This window comes from Vulpes lagopus, chromosome 1, assembly GCF_018345385.1.
Source record: "Vulpes lagopus strain Blue_001 chromosome 1, ASM1834538v1, whole genome shotgun sequence".
Classification (NCBI taxonomy): domain Eukaryota; kingdom Metazoa; phylum Chordata; class Mammalia; order Carnivora; family Canidae; genus Vulpes; species Vulpes lagopus.
The window spans coordinates 81,586,464-81,602,662 of record NC_054824.1 but is presented as its reverse complement, the minus strand read 5'-3'; the positions used below and the strand labels follow the sequence as shown (position 1 = coordinate 81,602,662).

General features: G+C 44.1%; 1 protein-coding gene and 1 non-coding gene across 2 annotated transcripts in view; one reads left to right on the top strand and one right to left on the bottom strand.

Moving 5' to 3' along the window:
* B4GALT4 (beta-1,4-galactosyltransferase 4) overlaps positions 1–9,872 on the bottom strand; it is a 28,152-nt gene extending 18,280 nt beyond the window's left edge. Inside the window, exon 1 of the mRNA XM_041722365.1 lies at positions 9,742–9,872. The gene's annotated coding sequence lies outside the window, so the exon portion shown is untranslated. The remainder of the gene's footprint in view (positions 1–9,741) is intronic.
* Positions 9,873–14,950: 5,078 nt separating this feature from the next.
* Positions 14,951–15,054, top strand: LOC121475414. Its single transcript, XR_005983754.1, has one exon. It is a non-coding gene; the product is annotated as a small nucleolar RNA U13 (small nucleolar RNA).
* Positions 15,055–16,199: the final 1,145 nt, after the last annotated feature.

The following is a 16,199-nucleotide window of genomic DNA, read 5'->3' as shown; positions in this document are numbered from 1 at the left end:
TAACAACATGTGAAATCTTGTATTTTTGACCCAAAGAGAAAAATAAAGAAAAAGGCAAAAGCTCTTCTCTGTGACAGCTAGAAACACTTGTTCCTCAACAACAGGCAATAAAAATCAAGGATGTTTCAGCTGTTAATGTTACATTCACAAGGAGGCACTGACACAGCACACACCCCGACAGGTGGGGGGTGAGGGCAGGAAATGTAAGAGAATGCCAACACAGGAGGTCAGCCATCTAGAAGGCTAACAGGGAGAGCCAAAGCGCAGTGTTTGACATCAGGGGTTTGGATTTAGACAGAAACCATAGCTCCACCACATATCAGCCATGACACCCCAAGCCTGTCACTTAACCGAGCCTCAGTCTCCCTACCTGTAAAATGGGGATAAAAACAACACCTCCCTGGAGAGGCTACTGTAGGACTGAATGACCTGATGTATTAAAACAGAGTGTTAGCCCAGCTCCTGGTGCATAGTGAGCACCGACTACGTGCTGACCATCACTGATACTGTTGTTCTATTACTCACATAACTCTAGACTAAAGATGACCAACAGGTGGGCACCCAGGCGGCTGCCACAAGCGCCTCTCTATCGTACCATTTCTCACCATCAGTTGAGGAGTTGCCATTCTGGTTTCGTACTGTACAAGCACATGGTGAGATAGTATGAGTTCACCTCTGAGAGGAGGCTATGCCCTTAGTTACTGACAAAAATCCAGTTTTGGGCCCACCCTGGACCGTAGTGAATGCATGAAGGTGATGAGGGCTACTTGGCAAGGCCCCCCTAGGGACAGCCAGCAATCCCCCCCACATCCTCCCTGCACTGCTGAAACCACCTCTCTCCTCAAATTCTAAGCATGTTATCACAAGGGTGCAGAAAATGCCAGGGCGGCAATCATCTGCATATTACTTCTACAGTTTAAAAAAAAAATGATGATTTTCAAAAGACAGTTCTTTCTAAGGCAGGTATCCTCGGTTAAATGGATGGAATGGAGACCAAAATATTTTCTGTGCCAAGTAATGACACAAAAACAGGTATGATTAAATCTTAACAAAAAAGAAAACAGAAATAAACCCTGATGTTTATATGATGACCACTAAAACTACAGAAAGAAAACTCTAGAAGGAAATATAGCCTAAAAGCTGACAAAACTGTATGAGGAGTATGGGATTAGCCAAGGGTATGTTTTCTCTTTTATTTTTTGACTTTTCTATCATCTCCTTCTGCCCTTTCATAATGAAAACAAAGTTGTTAAACTGGTTTTTAAATTTTTTAGAAGATTTACTTATTTGAGAGAGAAAGCACATGCGTGCACACAAGAGCAGGGGTCCGGCAGAGGGAGAGGAACAAGCAGGCTCCCTGCTGAGCGGTGACATGGGGCTCCACCCCAGGACCCTGGGATCATGACCTGAACCTAAGGCAGTCGCTTAACCAACTGAGCCAACCAGGCGCCTTGTGTTTGTTTGTTTTTAATTAGACATAGGGATGTGGTAATTCAGAGAAAAACAAGAACAAGACAATCTTACCACCTCTCAAGATAGTCCCCTACTTCACTGATGGGTAGTGTTCCCAAAATTTAGCTCTAGGCTAAGTTCAAGGGCTACATAGAAAGCATTTCTCTCTAGGTTCAATGTTATAAACGGAGGTTAGGTTCCTGGGTCAAGCCACAAAAGAGAAGATTTGACTCAGGAAGCAATTAAACAGGATGGCCTGTGATTAGGGTCTTGTGAGAGTATCACAAGGAATTGATGCTGAAGGCCGTAATAACAGCTAATAAGAAGAGTTAATTTATTTGTGCATTTACTCAGTGGCATGCACTGGGGTTAAATCACTTCTATTAATTTACCTAGTTCGCATTCCCAACCTTGCCAGGTCAAAATCATTAGTCTCTCCATTTCATAGAGGAGAAAAATGAGTGGAGAGTAAGGAACTTGCCCTCAACCATACAACTAGCAAGTCTGAGCCCACAAGGCCAGGCCCAAAGGCTGCTTCTGCCACTAGCTAACTTCACGTGAACATTCCAATCTCTTTCCTCACCTAGGCACCTGGGTGCACCCAACACAAACCCCTGAAATATGCAGAGTTCCCCTTGGCAGCCTTCTATCCCTCCTCTCCGTCCTCCTCCCTTTCCTTGACTGTGTTCACATGGCTTCCTGCATCTGATCTCCTCCCTCCAGGAAGTCTGCAGGTTCCTGGGGCCAATCAGACAACTTCTTGGGGACTTACCTGCTTGAATCAGCAATAGTGTTTTTAAGTTTTTATTTAAATTCCAGTTAACACGCAGTGTAATGTTAGTTTCAGGTGTACAATACAGTGACTCAACACGCCCATCTCATTCTTGGAAAATTTAGACTGAGACCATTGTTTTCCTAAGAGCTGCTTATGGAGGAATAGCCCCCTGCCAGGGAGACTCACCTGGCTGAAGAGACTTCTGACCACAGAGGTACTACAGTGTTAGAAGCACAAAGGACCAGAGGGCACACAAGTCAAGCACCCTGTCCTTCTACACAGGGAGGAAGAGTGGCTTAGAGAGATTTAAAACCTACCCAACCAGGGCAGCCCAGGTGGCTCAGCGGTTTAGTGCCACCTTTCAGTCCAGGGCGTGATCCTGGGGACCTGGGACCGAGGCCCACGTCGGGCTCCCTGCATGGAGCCTGCTTCTCCCTCTGCCTGTGTCTCTGCCTCTCTCTCTGTCTCTCATAACTAAATAAATAAAAATCTTTACAAAATAAGTAAATAAAACCTACCCAACCAATAGCAAGCTGGGAATAATCATAGACTAATATTGCTAAGCAATATTGCTGCACCCCATGGCATTTGTCCAAAGATAAGATATTTATTATAAAGGCAAGGAGCCATTCTTAATGATTACCTAATAATTAGCCTTTCATTGCTAAGTCCACTTCCTGAAATGTGGATCTAGTTAAAAATAATCACTTCTTTCTTCTAAGCCTTAGGGCCATCTTCAAAACAGACTGTATAGGGAGCCACCAGCATGACGGAAGCATGAGATCTGGTTGGTTCCTGGGAGTAAACATGGGAGGTGTGAAGGGTCTATATAACACAGATCCAACTGTCTTTCAAAAGAGATCTCCTAAAAAAAAAAAAAAAAAAAAAGAGAGAGAGAGATCTTCTGCCCAGCCTGCTCATCTGCCAGTGACTGAAGGCAATCCCTCCCAACATGTTTATCAAGCTGTTAAACATAAATATATATATTATATATATTATATATATTATATATGCATACACATTTAGCTTAAAATGTTGCTGTAAGAATTTATGGAGAGGTGCACCCAAACACAGCTGGTACATTCCCAGGAGCACACGGATCACTAAGTCTATTTACCAACGTGATTCATGCTCAAATGTTATCAGAGTGCTAACCATGATAATGCTTAACCATGATAATGCTTCCTTTGGAATTACATATTAACATACAGGTAATTTTTATTTTCCATTTCTCTGTTATTTCCTATTTTTCTTTTAATGGGTTTATATCACTTCCACAGTTTAAAAAATTGTGATTTTCAAACCCAGTAGCCCAGCGGTTTAGCGCCACCTTCAGCCCAGGTGGGATCCTGGAGTCCCGGGTTCGAGTCCCATGTCAGGCTCCCTGCATGGAGCCTGCTTCTTCCTCTGCCTGTGTCTCTGCCTCTCTCTCTCTGTGTTCTGTCATGAATATATAAATAAAATCTTTTTAAAAAATTATGATTTTCAAAAGAAAGTTCTTTCTAAGGCAGGTAACCTTTGATTAATGTTTGGGAAAATGTCACCAGATTGGATGTATTTATAACATATAAGAAAAAAAAAGAAAAATAATAACATATAAGTAATTGAGAGACCTTGAACCTAACCTTGAAAAGTTTTTTCCAAATACAATTTTAAAAGGAGGGGGAGGGGCCTGGATGCTCAGCTGGTTAAGCGTCTGTCTTTGGTTCAGGTCATGATCTCAGAGTGGAGTCCTGGGATCGAGCCCCTGCATCAGGCTCCCTGCTCAGCAGGGAATCTGCTTCTCCCTCTGCCCTTCACCCTGCTTATGCTCTCACTGTGTCTCTCAAAAAATTTTTTTAAAAAGGAAAGAGTTTATTTTGCAATCAAAACAGTGACAGGAAAATTCTGATCACAAATAATAAATTCAGATAATGTAAAAGAAGCTATTTTAGGGCAAGACTTATTTTCTATTAAGTCTGCCCCCTATAGTTCAAAATAATAGTTTTCATAAGTTTTGTTCTTCCTCCTTTCAATTCAACCGGTCTTTTCTGAGCATCTGCTATTTTCAGGCATGGTACCAGGTACTAGGAATACAAAGGAAGTTAAGGTAGAGTCCTTGCACTTAAGGGTTTATTTCAATCCTTTCTTAGATTTTAATGACTGCTTTGTTTTAAAATATGCCAACCCCTCCCTAAAAAATGGAGGAATAGATGAAATAAGATTGGTAAAATACTGAGATGTATTGATACTAGGTGATAAGTACTCAAGGGTTCATTTTCTTTTCTCTCTACTTTTGTGTATGCTTGAAGTTTCCCATAATAATGAAAGAAAAAATCTAGCAGGGATAGTAAGTCTTAACAAAAGGTAAAACATGAATGCTAAGTATCATTTTTCAAGAATTTCTATACATACACATTTTTGCACCATGGGGAATGAAGGGAGGATACCAGGTGTTACTTCATAAATATTTACTAATCATTTATGTACCAAGAAAAAAGGGTGTGGTCTTCATTCAGCTGCTAAGAGTCCCAAAGCAGCATTCCAAACCCATCTAGTTTCCAAACCCATCTGGCAGTCCTGGAAGCACAAGGCATCTCAGAGTGGGTATGATGTGGCCCCAGGCACATGATCCTACCTCTGGAGCAGCAAAGGGGAAAGGCTGATGGTTTGCTACTCCTTTACTCCTGCAGAGCTCCTGAGAGCTAAGTGTTGGCACACAGGTTGTCCTACCTTCTTTGGGGCTCTAGTATTCATCTCCTAATGATAGCTCCTTTACCCTCGCTTTGAGTGATCACTGCTCAGACCCTAAAGAAGCAATGGTTCCCTGGTTGGGGGTAAGGGTGGGACTGCAATGACAGTCACTTACAAGTACAAGTCATTTAAACTCAGAGACTGAGCTCTGAATGGCCAAAACTGGAAGCATTTGAGCCAGAAAATAATGAAGGCATTGTATTTTAACCCACAGAATAAAATGAATATCCATGAGTCCATACTGATACAAGTGATCAAATAAATAAATGGGAGGAAGAGGGCAGTTTTACAGGAAACTTTCAATTAAAAAGGAAGCAGGAGATGGAAAAAAAAAATCACCGTTAGGCAAACATCACTCTAAGAATTGTTGCAGACAAGATCCATCAATGGGTATTAAAATCAGTAGGTGAAAATTTGAGGATAAACAGAGTTTGTATAACTCTCAAAGTAGCACCTCCAAGATAATTATTAGTTGCAAAGGGAAAAATAATTTTATAGTGGGGAAACATAGTAGATACCACCCTAAGTGATTAGGTTTAATATCACCAGTGATAAGACCTATCAACCTCATCAATCAGTGACATTTTAAACTCCATAAAATAACTAATGAGCACTCTTCAAATGGGTCAAAATAATGAAGGACAAGGAAAAACTGAGGAACTATCTCAGATGGAAGAGACTAAGGAGAAATAATTAAATGCAATGTAGATTCTGGATACAAGAACAACAAAAAAATTATTAGCAGGAAAATTGATGAAATTCAAATAAAATCTGTTTAGTTAATAGTATTGATAATTGAACCATGGTTATATAACTGTCTAGTATTAGGGGAAGTTGAGTGATTTCTCTGTACCATTTTTGCAAACTTTCTCTAAGTCTAAACTTAGTTAAAAGTTAAGGGACACCTGGGCGGCCCAGTGGTTGGGCGTCTGCCTTTGGCTCAGGTCGTGATCCCAGAGTCCTGAGATCAAGTCCCCCATCGGGCTCCCCGTGGGAAGCCTGCTTCTCCCTCTGCCTATGTCTCTGCCTCTCTCTGTGTCTCTCAGGAATAAATAAATAAAATCTTTAAAAAAGATTAAAAGTTAAAATTTTTAAAGTAGGACACTGAGTATAACCGAGGTCAACACAGGGCAGTCAGAGTAACTTAATTCTCAAAGAGAATCACTGTTTTTTATATTCCTGGACCTCAAGCTCACCTGACACATAGCAGGTGCTGAATTTGATAAATAACCAATGACTACCTAGAGTTTACCAGTTGAAATACTTAAGAACTCATCAGCATCATCCCAGGCAACTACCAAACTGATGAGACAGAGGGGAAAGGGAAGGAAAAACAAACATTAATAAAGACCAGGGGAAATTCCATTTGGGGAACATTTAAAAACTGAAAAAGGCTCACTCTCATACCAGCTCCCTTCGGTTTACTAACACCAACACTTTTCTAAGGGGAAAGAGCCCCATCTAGAATAGATGGCACTTGCTCTCCCTCATGCCCACCACCTTCTGCTCCTCTGTCATTGAATATTCAAAAGCTTAATGAGGGTGAACCATTTTCTTGTTTTACAGGATAAACTAAATTTAGGATTTCTCATCATTCATATATGCTATTCTATACCTTGTCATAGGGGAGAATTTATCTGGAGGAAATAAATTTCCACAAAACAAACAAACAAACAAAAAACACAAAAGCAGTGCTTCTCTCTCCTAATTCCGAAGGAACTGCTGCTTGGATGGTCCCTTCCACCCTGAAGCCTCAGGGCACTCTGGAGCAGTGTCCCTGACTCCAGGCAAGAGCTGCCGGACGGTCCTACCAAGAGTTGCCACAGAAAGGTCAGGAAACGTGAAATACGCTTAGCTAGCAAAGGACTGAAATTGGTTTGTGAAGTATATGTTACACAGCATCACAGAATTCAGAATTTCTGATGGGGGATTTTAATGGAGATTCATGGTGTACTTGTGACACATTCCAGAGAGCCCTGCAGGAGGTCAGCCAGAGTTCCCTTTCTGCCGTCCTTAGGGGCACACCAATGAGAAGGCTTGAGAAGGCCTAAGGAAATGGGAAAAACAAAGGCTCTGAAGTCACAAAGAGCTGAGTTCAAATCTCACTACCAGATGTATGAATGGCTTTCGGCAAGTAACCAAAATTTCTGAATCTGTTTTGCCCTTTTTTAAAAAAGCATGTTTAATGTTCCAAGAACGCCTCCAGCAAATTCACTGGGGAAATCTGTTCAAACTACAGATTCCTGGGCCCTACTCCAGAGCTTATAGCTCAGAACAGCTGGGCCTGGGACTTGGGAAAATGAATTTTTAACTAGCTCCCGGATGATTCTTCTACCCATTAAAATTTAAGAACCACTGAAATGAGAGAATGGGCCGAAAATGCAAGAGATCCTTCAGCAATGTTCATTTTCCTTCCAGTGAGGACAAGCAGTAAGAAGATACGTGAGGGGTGCCTGGCTGGCTCAGCCAGTAGAGCACATGACTCTTGATCTCAGGGTTGTGAGTTTGAACCCCACACTGCTGTAGAGATTACTTAAAAATAAAATCTTAAAAAAGATATGTGAAAATGAGACTATTAAAATCCAGTTGAATAATTTTTTATTCCATCATTCAATAATTTATTCTAAGGAAATAATCAGAAAGGCAGACCAAAATATTCAAACCAACATTATAAAAATAACCAAAAATCACAAAGAATCAGAATGTTAACAATACGGAGCTGATTTAATTAATTACAATACCTCCATGTGCTGGAACACATGTTTTTATTAAAAAGGTGTTAAAAAACTTGACTACATGAGAAAGTGTTCATGATAGCAAAGCGGGGAAAAAAAACAATATAAAAATGTATGTGTACAATTCTTATTTTTCTCTATATGTATGGCATGCATGTCTTTTATATATAAAATGCCAGAAAAAAATCACTGGTGGTTATTAATTACAGAATTAGAGAAATTGTTTTTTTCTCATATGTTCTAGTTGTTGTAAAGGGGGGGGGTTGTGACAGAAACAACACTGTTTTTTTTTTTTTTGATAAAGTGACTACATAGATTTCCTTCAAAATATATTAAAATTTAAAGATGACACAACAGACAGGATTATAAATTTTCAGTTACATTAGTTTGGCAGCAATTCATTCATATAACTTTTAAGGAGATCTGTTCTAAAGAGGTCCCAACAAGGCCAAATCTAAAAACAAAAAAAAAAAACAAAAAACAAACCAAAAAACCCTGAAAGCCTGTGAATAATTTTCAATGCCAGAGAATACTGCAGTCTCTGTTTGAAATTCCTATTCCTAGGTTCTACTCCAGAGATTTTTATTCCTAAGGTCTGAGGTGATGTCAGGAAATTCATATTTTCAACAGGAACCTAGGTATGTTTGAGAAACCACCACTGTCCCTTGATGGCTTAAAAAAAAGAGACTAAAACCTCCACCGACTTGCTTCCGATGTTCCCACTCTGAATAAAGATCTCTAAGAGATGGTTAGCTCTCAAATTATTTGTATGAATCTCTGGAAAAAGCACCCATTATTATTAGCTCAGTTTAAAATAGATACTAAATACATATTCTATCAAGTGTCCTATAAAATAGTGCCACAGAGCTAGTTTTATTGTCCCTCCCCAACGAGATTATGTGGTTCAAACAATTCAGTGCTTCTCTCCAACAGATGTTTCTAATTTGATCAAGGCACACATGACAGGAACCTGAAAAATCCTGCAATTTCGTGGGGTTTAACGGCCAACCTTGCTCTAGAAGATAAAATTCCAAAAAGATAAACTGTGGTCCAACCAAGCATTATCTACTCTCCTAGAGAGACGCCGTGCAGCACTCCTGCCCAGCCCTCCGGCCTGGAAGAGCCCTCCACCCCTCTTTTCAAGCCCATTATCTTCGCCAGGACCCAGAATAATATTCATTCCTATCAGACATTCCCTTTCTTGCATCCCCAACATGTTATCTCCCTTTCTTAAAAAATTCAGAAATTAAAGGTGCCTGGGTGGCTCAGTGGTTGAGCCTCTGCCTTCAGGCCAGGGCCTGACCCTGGAGACTCGGGATCGAGTCCCACGTCGGGCTCCCTGCAAGGAGCCTGCTTCTCCCTCTGCCTGGGTCTCTGCCTCTCATGAATAAATAAATAAAATCTCTTCTTTAAAAATGTAGGAACCAACACACACACACACCTGTCCTCAATCCTCGAATTACTATTTCCTCGCTCCTCGCTCGTCACCCCGGGCTGCAGAGCTCTCCCGGTGCCTGGGCGCCTCCGCCGCCTCCTCGCTCTCCCACCCTGGAGCACCCTGCACCCACCGCTCCCCGAAGGCCCCAATCCCAAGGTCCTGTCCCAGTCCCCGTCCTGCCGGACGCTGCGCACCGGAGTCGGCCCTCGCCCACGGAAGGCCGATCCACACCCGGGGGATGCCGCCGCCCCCGACTCCGGGCAGGTGTCTCCCAGGTCCCTGGAGCCCAGGTGGGTCGGCAGCCGCAGCAGGCCCCGGGCTGGGACCGGCGGGTCGCTTTCCCAGGAGAAGCCCCGCGAGCCCGGGCTCCCAGGAGGAAGGAGTCGTTCCCGCCCGTGCACCCGCGGGGGGCGGGGGGCGGGGGCCACCCCGGGGCCGGGGCCGCCCGAGCCTGTCCCCGCCGCCCCCCGCCCGCCTCGGCCTCCGCAGGCCCCCGCTCCCGCCCCGCCGCCCGGCCCCGCGCGGCAGCCACCCCGGGGCGCCCCACGGCGGCGCCCCCCGGCCCCCAGCCCCCCCAGGCGCCGGCCAGCCCCGCGCGGCGCACTCACCGCAGGCCCCGGCGCCGCGAGCACCTCCCGCAGCAGCGGAGGCCGAGACCCGGGCCCGGGCCGCCGCGGCCGCCCGGGAGGAGGGGCCCGAGCGCAGCTCCGCCCCCGCCCTCCCCGGGCCTTGGAGGCGGGGCCTGGGGCGGGGGCGGGGCCGAGGCCTAGGGGCGGGGCCGCCCGGCTCTGCTCGCGTGGCGCTCTGCCCCCCGCCTTCCCGGGAACTCGGGGGCGGGGCCTGGGGCGGGGGCGGGGCCGAGGCCTAGGGGCGGGGCCGCCCGGCTCTGCTCGCGTGGCGCTCCGCCCCCCGCCTTCCCGGGGCCTCGGGGGCGGGGCTTGGGGCGGGGGCGGGGCCGAGGCCTTGGGGGCGGGGCCGCCCGGCTCTGCTCGCGTGGCGCTCCGCCCCCCGCCTTCCCGGGGCCTGGGGCGGGGGCGGGGCCGGGGCCTTGGGGGCGGGGCCGAGGCCTTGGGGCGGGGCCGGGGCCTGGGGGCGGGGCCGCCCAGCTCTGCTCCCGTGGCGCTCCGCCCCCCGCCTTCCCGGGGCCTCGGGGGCGGGGCTCCGGGCGGAGGCGGGGGCGGGGCCTCGGTCTTGGGGGGGCGGGGACTAGGCCTCGGGGGCGGGGCCTCGGGAGGGGCCGGGGGCGGGACCTCGGGGCTGGAGCGTCCTGCTCTGCCCGGGTGCGCTCTGCCCCCGGCCTTCCCCGGGCCTCGGGAGTGGGGCCGGGGGCGGGACCTCGAGGCTGGACCGTCCTGCTCTGCCCGGGTGCGCTCTGCCCCCGGCCTTCCCCGGGCCTCGGGGGCGGGGCCTGGGGCGGGGTCTGGGGGCGCGGCCGAGGCCTTGGGGGCGGGACGGGGCCGGCCGACTCTCTGCCCCGTGCGCTCCGCCCCCAGCCCGACCGGCCCCGCCCCCCCGGGGGTTGATTGGGGAGACCTAGGGGGGCGAGGGAGGGCCGGGCAGCTCGTCTCTGCGGAGACCGTAAACCCTTGTGCTAATCATACTGAGCTCGGGGCTGAGCTTTGCACATTCATCCCCCGTAAACGCTCACAAAGCATCCTCGGTTAGTTCAGAGATGGTTAGTTCTGGTTTTGCAGAAGAGGAAACTGAGGCTTTGGAGGTTAGTTAAACGTACCTTACATCGCCCGGACACCTTGCAGCTTCCCTGGATACATGATGTCCCAATTACCTGCCTTTCCCATGTCACAGGACGATTGAGAATATTAACTGAATAAGTTGGGAGAAATCCTAACTTCTTCAAAGATATCCTAACAGAAAAGCAAGACAAAAACCTATTTATCACTAGAGGTTTACGTGGAAACTCGTAGTGAGCTCTGCTTAGGCAGGCGGGATAGCAGGCCAGATTCTCCAGGGCACCCTGCCTTCTGCAGGAATGTAAGAGGTTCTCCGAGAATTGCCCTAACCCACAAGGGACAAACCATGAGAAGAACCAGCACTGGGTCAGGTCGCTGAGCTCTGAGCAGATCTGGGGTTTTGCTGAGGGTGCATGGAGAGTTTCTACCCACATTAATGTGGGATTGAAAGCAAAACCAAACCTGAGCCCTTGAAGAGTTGCCAAGTCTCCTTGCTCTAAGCAGAAGCCATAGACATCCACCTGGAGGATGCATCCTTGTGACAGTCCCATAGGATTCACACAAATGCAAGTTAACAACAACAACAAAATCGCCAAGCATAAGTAAAGTCAACAGAACTGATACACAATAGATTAAAGGATTCTCTAACATAGGATAAAGAACTCTTTTTTTTTTTTTTTTTACTTTAAAGGCAAAGAAAAATAAAGGATGTCCCTGGAGATTACTTACCAATTATGATGGAGATAGAGCACCAGGACATTGGAAAAATCTGGCAGACATCACCTAAATCAAGTACTCAAAGTCCACCAGTAGTACAAGTTGGCATCACACACAAGATGGGGTTCTAAGGCCATGACATCACCTTTATTAGATTCCTGCCAAAAATACAGAATTGGAATTTAATCATGAGGAAACTGTCAGATAAGCCCAAATTAAGAGACATTCTACAAAACAACTGGCCTCCCCACCGCGAAAATTTCAATGTCATAAAAGACAAAGAAAAATAAAAACTGTTTCAGATTAAAGGAGACTAAAGATATTTGATATCTGAATTTCCGGATTGAAGAAAAGTGGCTACAAAGTATATTACTGAGACAATAGGAAATGGATATGTACAGTGTGGTAGATTAAAAACAGCCTGGAATTCTTTGACACTCCTCTGGCTGAGAAATGGGTACATATTTCCCTTCTTTTTAAATATGAGCTGGCCTATGACTGCTTTGACAAATGGAGTAGAATGGAAGGGAAGGGGTGCCAGTTCTGAACCCAGCCTTTATTCTTTTTATTATTTTTTTTCCTGAGCCCAACCGTTAAAAGGCAATTTCTGGGGGTGCCTAGATGGCTCAGTTGGTTAAGTGTCCAACGCTTGATTTTGGCTCAGGTCATGATCTCAGGGTCATGAGATTGAGCCCTGCATCAGGCTCCATGCTCAGGGTGGAATCGCTTGAGGTTCTCTCTCTCCCTCTGCCCCTCCCCCTTCTCACACTCTCTCTTAAAAATAAATTAATTATTTTTAAAGGCAATTTCTGCTTCTACTATACTGTTTCTTGAATTTGATCATTGTATTATGGTTATATAGGAAAGTGACTTTATTCTTAAGAATTATTTAATGAGTAACTATCATGATGTCTGCAATTTTTCTCAAATAGTTCAGTTAAAGTATGTGTGTGAGAGAGCAAGAGAGAGAGAGAATGGGACACCTGTGTGACTCAGCTGTTAAGCATCTGCCTTTGGCTCAGGGCGTGATCCTGGAGTCTTGGGATTGAGTCCCACATGGGGCTCCCTGTGTGGGGCCTGCTTCTCTCTCTGCCTGTGTCTCTGCCTCTCTCCGTGTGTTTCTCATGACTAAATAAATAAAATCTTAAAAAAAAATTAAAAAGAGAGAATAAGCATGCATAAATGTGGCAAAATGCTAACAGCTGATGAATCTAGATGAAGTGTATACAGGTGTTCCTTGAATAATTTTTACAACTTTTCTAAGCCTTGCCATTTCACACCCAAAAAACTGAAAGAAAAAGAAAAAGGATCCAATCTCAAAGAGGAAAAAAGCAATAACTTGACCTCCCTTTTTGGCCAAGATGAACTAACAAGGACAAGATATACCACCCCACCCAATTTACCTAAAGCAAAACAAAAGAAAAAATCAGACGTAATATCTAAAACAACAGTTTTCAAGATACTCTGTATGAAGTAGTAAAGGATCTCTGAGAGACAGGAAGTAACAGGGGGAGTCCTATAACTGCCCCAGTTTGCTACTTCGAGAGTTTCCAAGCATGGCAGAAGGAAGAGAAAGCTGGGACAGAGACTGGAAGACTCCCTGAGTTGGGAAAACAGACCAGAGAGTCCAGCGACCAAAGCAGCTAGAGTTCACAGGACAGAAAAAACAGAAAGAGGACAGTTGCACAGAAGACAGAGTACTGGACAGATCTACAGTGTTCTCCCTCAGGTATTTATGACCCATACATAAATCTAAGGAAATTGTTCTAGGCCCGAGTAAGAACCATCTGTAAGGATTGGAGGGAATGGTTCTTGTTGCTCACATTGGGCTGGGACCAGTATCTATTTCAATTAGCCAGACTGGAAAAACCCATAATTCAAAGGCACTGGCTACAGTGTTCAGGAAGATCTTGCATCAGTAGTGGAGAAGCAGCCTTACTATGAGCACGGCTCCAGACCTACCTACTATAAAATAAAAACAAGATCCCAAGGATGGAAAGAGAGGAACTATGCTAATACTAGCCAAAGAAAAATGAAATTATCTACTTTCAGATCAAACAAAGTAAATTTCAGACCAAAGAATATAACCAGAGGGATCCCTGGGTGGCGCATCGGTTTGGCGCCTGCCTTTGGCCCAGGGCGCGATCCTGGAGACCCGGGATCGAATCCCACGTTGGGCTCCGGGTGCATGGAGCCTGCTTCTCCCTCTGCCTATGTCTCTGCCTCTCTCTCTCTCTCTCTGTGTGTGACTATCATAAATTTAAAAAAAAAACAAACAAACAAAGAATATAACCAGAGATTAAGAAGGTAGTTTTATCATTTTAAGGATAAAGGGGTCAATTTATCAAATGGAAATAACAATCTTAAACATTATGAACCTAATAACAGTGCTTCAAAATACATGAAGTTAAAACTGATAGAACTGCACAAAGAAATAGAGGAATCCACAATTATAGTCAGAGATTTTAACACTTGTCTCAATAATTGCTAGACCATGTATGCAGAAAATCAGTATGGAATAGAAAATTTGAATAATGGTATTAATTACCTGACTTGATTGACATTTATAGAACACCCAACAATACCAGAATACACATTCTTCCAAGTACACAGAGAACTATTCTGGGCCATAGACTCAATAAAATTCAATAGGATTTAAGTCATACAACCTCTGTTCTCTGACCACAGAAAAAATTAAATTAGAAATCAATAACTTGGGATGCCTGGGTGGCTCAGTGATTGAGCGTCTGCCTTTGGCTCAGGACATGATCCCGGGTTCCCGGGTTTGAGTCCCACATTGGGCTCCTTGCATGGAGCCTGCTTCTCCCTCTTGCCTGTGTATCTGCCTCTCTCTCTGTGTGTCTCTCATGAATAAATAAATAAAATCTTAAAAAGAAAGAAATCTATAACTTGAAGATCCGTGGAAAATCCCCAAGTATTTGGAAACTAAACAACACCCTTCAATATAACTGGATGATGGAAAAAGAAATCAAAAGAGAAATTTAAAAGTATTTTGAACTAAATGAAAATGAAAACATCATATCAGAATTTGTAGATGCCATTAATACAATACTTAAGAAAACTTATAGCGAAAAAAGAAAAGTCTCAAATCAGGACCTCGGCTTCTGTCTTACAAAACTAGAAAAGAAAGAGCAAATCAAACAAAAAGCAGAGTAAAGAAAATAATAAAGACCAAAGCAGGAACCAATGAACTAGAAAAGAAGAAAACAATAGAGAGAATCAAATAAAGCAAAGGCTGGGTCTTCCAGAAAATCAATAAAAATGGATTAAGCTTTATAACTGGACTAACCAGGAAAAAAAGAAAAAAGACAAATTATCAATATCAGAAATATCAGAAATACGCAGTTGACATCACTACATATTCTACAGGCTTAAAAGATAAAATTGGGTCTTTTAAGAATTCACAAGTGTGATGATTGAGTATTCACACTGTTTTGTGACATGTGCTTCCTTCAAACTTTGTTACAACTACAACATGTTATCCACCTGACGCTCCCCCAAAAATAATAAGAAGAAAAGATAAAAATAGATTACTATGAGTAATAATAACTTTATGCCAATAAATTTCACAACACAGATAACATGGGCAAACTCCTTGAAAGACACAAATTACCACAGCTCACACAAGAAGAAATAGATAACCTAAAAAGCCCTATATCTGATAAAGAAGCTGAAACTGTATGTAAAAACCTTCCCACACAGAGCATCCCAGGCTCATGTAGCTAGAAGCAGTAACACTACTTTCTATAGAAATGAGAACCAGAAGTGTCCTGGTACTAATTCCATAGTAGGAAGAAATAATACTGATTCAACACAAAATTCACCCAAAAAAATGAAGAGGGAGTACTTCCCAACTCATTCTATGAGGCCAGCATTACCCTAACTTCAAACCCAGACAAAGATATTACAAGAAACAAAACTATAGACTAATATTTCTCATGTATATAGAAGCAAAAAAATCTAAACAAAACTCTAGCACATTGAATTCAATGGTGTAAAAAAGGATAACACAACATGACCAAGTGGGGTGGGCTAATCCCCAAAATGCAGAATTAAAAGTTTAGTGTTCAAAAATCAAACAGTAATTCACCATATTAGCAAACCAAAGGAGAAAAACCATATAATCATCTCAATAGATGCAAACACTGCATTTGACAAAATCTAATATTTATTCCTAATAAAAATTTTTTGTCAAGCTAGGAATATGAGGGAACTTCAACATCATATTCTGTGGTGAAAGACTGAATACTTTCCCACTAAGATCAGGAACAATATAGGAGGATATCATTTGTCACCACTTCTATTCAACATTATGTATATGTTTAGATACAAAAACTCTAAACATAATTTCAACAACTTCAACAATATATAGAAAGGATACTACATAATGACCAAGTGGGATTCATTCCAAGAGAGATTCAACTACTCAGAAATCAACCAATGTAATTCAACATCTTAGCAAACTAAAAAGAAAAACCAGATGAAATCATATTTCTTTTTTTTTTTTATTTATGATAGTCACACAGAGAGAGAGAGAGGCAGAGACACAGGCGGAGGGAGAAGCAGGCTCCATGCACCGGGAGCCTGATGTGGGATTCGATCCCGGGTCTCCAGGATCGCGCCCTGGGCCAAAGGCA